The sequence below is a fragment of the Scylla paramamosain genome, chromosome 37 (assembly GCF_035594125.1).
Source record: "Scylla paramamosain isolate STU-SP2022 chromosome 37, ASM3559412v1, whole genome shotgun sequence".
NCBI lineage: Eukaryota > Metazoa > Arthropoda > Malacostraca > Decapoda > Portunidae > Scylla > Scylla paramamosain.
In genome coordinates, this window is record NC_087187.1 from 7,900,001 (window position 1) to 7,907,853 (window position 7,853).

At 42.4% G+C, this 7,853-nt stretch overlaps 1 long non-coding RNA gene across 1 annotated transcript in view; it reads left to right on the top strand.

Moving 5' to 3' along the window:
- The window catches only part of LOC135091188 (uncharacterized), a 50,459-nt gene extending 49,829 nt beyond the window's left edge, over positions 1-630 (top strand). Inside the window, exon 2 of the long non-coding RNA XR_010262425.1 lies at positions 1-630. This exon is cut by the window's left edge and continues 1,347 nt beyond it. This is a non-coding gene — a long non-coding RNA (uncharacterized LOC135091188).
- Positions 631-7,853: the final 7,223 nt, after the last annotated feature.

Genomic DNA, 7,853 nt, shown 5'->3' on the forward strand with positions numbered 1-7,853 from the left:
AGAGGTGTAGAAGGAAAAGGAAAGATAGGGGAGTTTTAAGAGCGCGGTTTTATGTTCCTTTGCAGTTTCTTTTTTATTCTGGTGTTGATTTAAGGGAACGATTCAGAGAGGATGAAAGAAAGGTTTTCAAAATACGCTTTTGTCGCCTACGGGTAAGAAGAGGACTGAAAGAAATGTGGGGAACAAACACATGAAAGAAAGATATAAGTAAACATAGAAAATCCAGATACCTTGACACATCGCTGAGGGAGCTTGGGAGTAATTAGGTGATTAAGTATAAACTAGACAGTTATTAAGTTAAGGAGAAAGAGTTAAAAATCTTTTCCCTTGTTGTGAATCAGAGCATGTTGGAAAGTTAATCCCAGTTTCAAATGTAATTAATTAACATTGTAATTGAGGCAGATTAACTGGCGTCGTTCTGCTCCTGAGTATTACCTTCAGTTAGGCCAGAATATAGAAAAAAAAAACAGTAGATAGAACGTCAATTTCCCCCCAAAAAATAAATGGTTAGAGAAATTAGAAACATGTACGAAAAAAAGAAAGAAAACATTGTGACACATGAAAACGGAACTCAAAACAAGAAAAAGATGGTAAAACAAATTCCAGAAGACTAATGTGAAAGGACGTCCCCCCCCAAAAAAAAAAATCAGAAGAGAAATGGGAATGGAAAGGAAAAAGGAGAGAGAAAAAAAGTAAGAGTCCACGGAAAGCCTCGTAACAGCCGGCCGTAATTTAGGAGTCTATAATAACCCTTTAAACCGGAGTCAAAAGATTTCTTCCATAAATCTCCTCCGGACTGAGACTTTATCGCGTCCATAAGGAGCAAGCGGCGGCTACATTTGCCAAACTATTTTCTCTCGCAGTGACGCACGGTGACGCTAGTTGGCTGTAAGGTGCGGCAGGAAACAAACACACCGCGTGACTAATGCAGGTGTGGATTGGGGGCAGGTGAAAGGGGTTAAGTGGCTGGGAGGAGTGTGACGTTTATGATGTGACGCGGAGTAGAAGGATGTAGGGATGGAAAATCGAAAGAATTAACAGAAAAAAATAAGAGAAAAATGGGAAAAAAAGATGTTCCATTATCAAATTCCTCACCATCTCCATTACTAATACTACCACAGCCACTTCTGCTGCTGCCATTGTGAAAACCACCTTATCATGAAAACAATCATCACCACCGTCACCATTACCACATTCGCCATTGCCACTAACAAGTCACCAAAACAACAACAACAACAACAACAACAACAACAACAACAACAACAACAATAACAACAACAACAACAACAACAACAACAACAACAACAACAACAACAACAACTACTACTACTACTACTACTACTACTACTACTACTACTACTACTACTACTACTACTACTACTACTACTACTACTACTACTACTACATCGGGACCAAGAACAACAAACAAACAACAACAACAACAACAACAACAACAACAACAACAACAACAACTACCTCTTCCATCACTTCATTGTTCCCGTCTTCCTCCTCCTCCTCCTCCTCCTCCCCCTCCTCCTCCTCCTCCTCTTCCTCTTCCTCCAACACTTAATTTTCTCTCCTACTAATACTCTTCGTTTTATTTCCTCCTTCCTATTATCAGTGATCTCCTTAACTCCCCGTCCTCCTCCTCCTCCTCCTCCTATTCCTCCACCACCACCACCACCACCACCACCATCACCACCGCCACTATCCCAGCAGCCCACCACCCACATGTCTCTCAAATAAACCCAATGAAAATAAAAGCCTCCGGGGACCTTTATGTGTGGCTTTCCTAAGTAACTTGAGTGGATGTCGTCCCAGCTGTGCTCCTTTCAATAAGAATTTGTAAACAGAACGCTTGCTTTTCCTCGTAATTGAAAGGAAGCAAGCATAAAAAAAGAAAATGTATATTTTTGTGTAATTTTCTCTGCTTTTCTTTCTTATTTCATACTGATTTGCTTTTACGGTGTTTTTTTCAAGAGGCATTTTTCTTAAGACTGCATTTCTTTTTCTTTCTTTTCTCTCTCTATTTTCTCTTTCTCACGTTTATTTTGTTCCATTTAATTTTTCTTCTGTGAGTTGTTTTCCTTTTATCTATTTTTCTTGTCGCTATTTTTGTTGCTGCTGCTGCTGCTGTTGTTGTTGTTGTTGTTGTTGTTGTTGTTGTTGTTGTTGTTGTTGTTGTTGTTGTTGTTGATGCTGCTGCTTTCTGTTTAACTTTCATCGTGGGATTTCACTGTGGAAGCACCAAGACTGTAATTTTTCGGGCAAATTTGATTTATTTATTTCTCAACCAATATCATTTTGTCTCTTTTATTTCAATTTCGTCTTAAGTCTTTTTTGCTCAGATTTATAATACATGTTTTTTTTTTTTTTTATCAAGTGGATCTTTAACCGATGAAGTGGCTATTTATTTTGCAAAAACAAATTATTGTTTTTTTTTCGATTTAATAGTTATTTTTCGACCAAATGACCATTTATTTAACCAAATATTTATCTAGATATTGTTTACTTTTTTCAACCAAGTATATTTTTTCGAACAAGTGGCTATTTTTTTTTTTTTTATCTAGACACCTGTTTTCCTTCCCCTAGCAGCTGCTGAATAGACCAAATGACAAGTATTTTTTCAAACAAATGCTATTATTTACGACAAAGAACCAACTTTCTCCACCAGAACCACAAGACTGACCAGTGGCGAGGAGACAAAATAAAGGAGGGCGGCGGAGGGTGGACGGTGAATGGCCGGAACGATGGGACGAGGCGAGACACACGAGGGATCAGGCGGCGGCGGTGAGAGATTCCCGTTAATATATCCTTTGTCAGAGTAAATTGTCGAAGTAGGTTATGTTGTCTGTGTACAGCGGGAGGGCGTGACGCGCTATCTATCAGCGTCATAGATAATAGAGGAGATAGTACTTTATGGTCCCGCAGAGGCGAAACAGAACCCGTATATCTCCCCAATCCCCCTAGCCGTGAAGCAGCAGAGATGAGAGAGAGAGAGAGAGAGAGAGAGAGAGAGAGAGAGAGAGAGAGAGAGAGAGAGAGAGAGAGAGAGAGAGAGAGAGAGAGAGAGAGAGAGAGAGAGAGAGAGAGAGAATTCCACTTCTTCTTCTTCTTCTTCTTCTTCTTTTAATTTTTTCCTTTTCTTTTTTCTTTTCACTTGTTTTCTTGTTGTTGTTGTTGTTGTTGTTGTTGTTGTTGCTCTTGTTCTTGTTCTTCTTGTTCTTCTTTTCGAGAGAGACTCAATTTGTCTTTTCTTTTTTCTTTTTACTTCTTATTCTTATTGTCTTATTCCTGCTATTTCTCTTCCTCCTCCTCCTCCTCTTCCTCCTCCTCCTCCCCTTTATCATTGTTATCATCATCATCATCATCATCATCATCATCATCATCATCGTCATCATCATCATCATCATCTTTTCTTCTTTTCTTCTTTTGAGAGAGAGAGAGAGAGAGAGAGAGAGAGAGAGAGAGAGAGAGAGAGAGAGAGAGAGAGAGAGAGAGAGAGAGAATAAACCTCTCTCTCTCTCTCTCTCTCTCTCTCTCTCTCTCTCTCTCTCTCTCTCTCTCTCTCTCTCTCTCTCTCTCTCTCTCTCTCTCTCTCTCTCTCTCCGTCAAGGGCAAGATGCGTGTCCCAGGAGAGGAGACGAGCAGTGTCTTGACAAAGTGAGTTGTAGGATATAACTTGTCGGGTTTAACTCACTTCCTCACTTCTTTCCGAGGATTTTCTCCCCACAACTTCGGGGTCACGGCAGAGTTTCCAGGTGTGTGTGTCAGAGGGTCCTCGCTTGCGTCCTACTCCAAAACTTTGACACCCCTTAGGAGACAGGTAGCGGCGGGAAGGGGTGAAAGGGGGGAAGCGTGTGTGTATTTGGGGGGATGTTGTGTGTGTGTGTGTGTGTGTGTGTGTGTGTGTGTGTGTGTGTGTGTGTGTGTGTGTGTGTGTGTGTGTGTGTGTGTGTGTGTGTGTGTTGGTGCGTTGGTGGGGACGAAAAATAAAGGGACAGAGAATGAAAAGTTGAGTGAAAGTACTGCTGCTGTTACAAAACATGCACGGTTACTCTTCTCTTTAAGCTCGACTGTTGCATATTTTACTCTTTTTCAAGTTGATATAGGAGTGTGGACGAAAAAACAAGAGAAAGGGAAAAAGGGTTTATAAGGGAGAGAAAAGTACTTGTATAAAAAAAAAAACACATGCAAGATCATTTATTTTAAGTTTAGTATTAGCCTTTTTTTCCCGGTTTTCCTGTTAATTTAAAGGTGAACAAACGAGAGTGTAGAGTATGGAAAAAAAAGATCAGAAAGAAAATGCAGAGAGGAGTAAAAGTACTGATATACCAAAACAAGCATCATTACTTCTCGTTCGTGGTGCAAATGTTTCCTCTTCATTTACTGATATATAAGGTATAAAAGAGAGACACTATATGGTGGAAAGTGAAAAAAAAAGAGAATTCATAAAGAAGTAAAAGTACTGCTATGAAAGTTGGAAAAAGGGAGACAAAGTGTGTATGTGGTGAACAGTAAAAAGAAAGCAACAATAAAGAAATTCATGTTAAAGGAGAAGTACTAGTATGAAAATTAAAAAAAGGGAGACACTGTGTATGCTGTCAAAAAGTAAGAAAGAGAGAAAAAAAAATTCATGAAGGGAGAAAAGTACTGGAGTGGCGAAACATGCACGATTACTTTGGTCTTTTCAAACTTGGGAGGTGGCTGTCTCTCCTCTTTCCTCGGTGATCTACGAGTCAACAAGTCCCTCCACTCCTCATCCCCTCCAGTGAGAACTTCTGAAGACTCTGCCTGCCTTCCTCTCTTTTTCTTCTTTTCTCTACAACTTTCTGCTTTTTTCCCCAACAATGGAGTATGAAGGGAACTAAATTGACCTTGCATTAAAAAGACTCTTACATTTTTTTCTAGTGGTATTTAGTGAATATTTTTCTCCCAACTTCGTTTTACATCATTTTGCCGGCTTCATTTTGAAATAAAGCAAAAAAAGAGAGGCCAGGAAGAAGGGAGGGAGGTTGCTGAATAGAGAGAAAGGAAGAAAGAAAGGGAGAAACATGAAAAACTGGAGGCAAAGGAGAGAGAGAGAGAGAGAGAGAGAGAGAGAGAGAGAGAGAGAGAGAGAGAGAGAGAGAGAGAGAGAGAGAGAGAATGTTTAGGGACGTAGTGAGATAGGAAGGAAAGAAGTTTAGGAAAAAAAGAGGGAACTGCAGAGAGAGAGAGAGAGAGAGAGAGAGAGAGAGAGAGAGAGAGAGAGAGAGAGAGAGAGAGAGAGAGAGAGAGAGAGAGAGAGAGAGCTCAAGGCCAGATTCCCCTCCAGTAACTCTATGTATTGCAAGTCGGAATGTTTACATGTTCGGAAAAGTTCATTGTTAAAGAGAGGGAATCATCTTTGAGCTTGGGTGCAGGGTCAAAAGGGAGATTATACCCTCTCTCTCTCTCTCTCTCTCTCTCTCTCTCTCTCTCTCTCTCTCTCTCTCTCTCTCTCTCTCTCTCTCTCTCTCTCTCTCTCTCTTAATCCCTTTTACATTCATACATTTTTAAAGTCTAAAACACAAACAACTCTACCTTCTCATAATGTGCTGCGGGAAATGCGTAAGCTATTCCACATAGGCGGCTTTAGATGTGCCTTGTGGCCCCGTAAAGGTAAAGCATCTCAGCTCCATACAACCCCCCGCTGCTGCAAGGTGGAGGGAAGAATACATCCGTTGGATACATCAAGATATTGGAGCAATGGAGCGGCATCATTGTGCGATAAACTTGTCCTTTCCTTCCTGTCACAGATGCACCCGACCAATAATGTGACGCTGGCAAAGCTTCTTTTTCCTACCCCTCTCCCCTTGTATGTGTGTGTGTGTGTGTGTGTGTGTGTGTGTGTGTGTGTGTGTGTGTGTGTGTGTGTGTGTGTGTGTTTTGTCCCCCCACTACCCAGGCGGACCAGTCTTCCCATCAGGTCTCCGGGAAAGTGACAAGAACAAGTTTTCATTCACACCCGACGGTCAACACCAGACGACTCGACATACCCTTGAGAAAACAATAAAAAGAACGGGATTTGTTCATCATCCGAGAGAGAGAGAGAGAGAGAGAGAGAGAGAGAGAGAGAGAGAGAGAGAGAGAGAGAGAGAGAGAGAGAGAGAGAGAGAGAGAGAGAGGTGGGGTAGGGGAGGGTAGCAACGAAGCAGTCAGCGAAGGAACCATCCAAACCTAAGATCTAATACCACGATAGAGGACGCGGGAGAGAAATTTAAACTGCAAAGCTGGTCTGGTTCGGCAGCTAAAATTATGTTTCTCGTCCGTAATGCCTGGTAATGGTGGGTGGCCGGGAGGAGGTAGCAAGAAGGTATAGGAAATCGATTCTCCACTCTAACGAGAGCTGCGGGGCCCGACAAGACGCCCCTTGTATCTGCAGAATCATTGTGGGGCCGCAGCTGGAGCGAGGATTGTGTGAAGTAAGATCAGGCAAAAGTGTGTGTGTGTGTGTGTGTGTGTGTGCGTGTTCGTTTGCGTGTGTGGTTCCTCTCCGTAATATCAGTATCGTTATTAATATTTCCCCTCGAGGAGTGACATCATTGTGTTTGGGGTTCATGTTTATGCTTCTTGAAGAGTATATCAATTTCTTTTTTTATTCTTTCAAGAAATGAGGAAAACTCGAGCGCATTTGAATGTAAAGAGATGGGATATTAAGAGCCGAGGGGCTGAGAGAGAGAGAGAGAGAGAGAGAGAGAGAGAGAGAGAGAGAGAGAGAGAGAGAGAGAGAGAGAGAGAGAGAGAGAGAGAGAGAGAGAGAGACGGGGGTGGGGGGGTTGAAGCGTATAACAAGCACAGGGAGAAGCAGAAGCAGTAAACACAGACATTCATCAATTCACGGGCACGCCTTCACGTCCTCCCCCTGAGCCAGGCGCCGTGGAGAGAGCGAGGCAGCGAGAACACATGGAGGGCGGAGGCGGCGGCGGTGGCAGTGGCGTTGGAAGCAGTACACGTGGAGTAATAATTACCACCATATTCCATTTGAATATAATCAAGCCTGCAAAACAAAGGACTGCTAATTGCCCAGAATTCCGCCATGAAATATTTTGAAGCCTCGCCGCTGGTGGTGACGAATGAGGTCTGAGTTTACTGGAGACCTTGTCGCTGAAAGGAATGAAAGGAGGGACCCAGAATGTCGGTTGCCCGCTTAGGAGGTGAGGAAGGAAGGCAGCATTCACCAAGCAAGACTCACCATGAAAGAATTTTTGTAAACGTTGCACGGCGAGGCTTTGAGAGGAGAGGCTGTAACTTGGCGAGGCTGCTAAGAGCTGTGGAGAAATTTTCAGCTCTCTTGTCTCTTAATAAAACAACAGTGGGAGCGTAGGAGTCGGTGACCTGCTCTTGAATCACGTTTTTCCATTGTCTGTGAGGCTTTTGAAAGTATTTTATGACTTATTTAATGTGTCACTCCCACATGCACATGGAAGAGATGATTTGAGAATACATTTATCACATGAAAGAGAAGATGTGGAAAGCATCGACTTCTCAGAGTTTCTGTTTCTCTGTCCTTTGTGAGTCTTCAGTGAGTGTCTTTTGACTGCGTTATTTGAAGAGACACCCTTGACGCTAGAGTATGGCCAGCTGATGTCCTGTTGTAATTACGCTTCCTTCTTCTTGGTAGGTCTTTGAGACGTGTTCCTTTACTGCAGACATGAGAAAGAGAAGCCAAGAAAGACAAAGAAAAAAACACAGATAGTAATGAAACAAAAGAACTAAAAATCAAATGAGGGAATGTTGCTACAAAGGAAAGACTCCCTCATTTCAACGCAACGCAACACAACGCAACACAACGCAACGCAACGCAACCCAGCGCAGCGCAACGCAACACA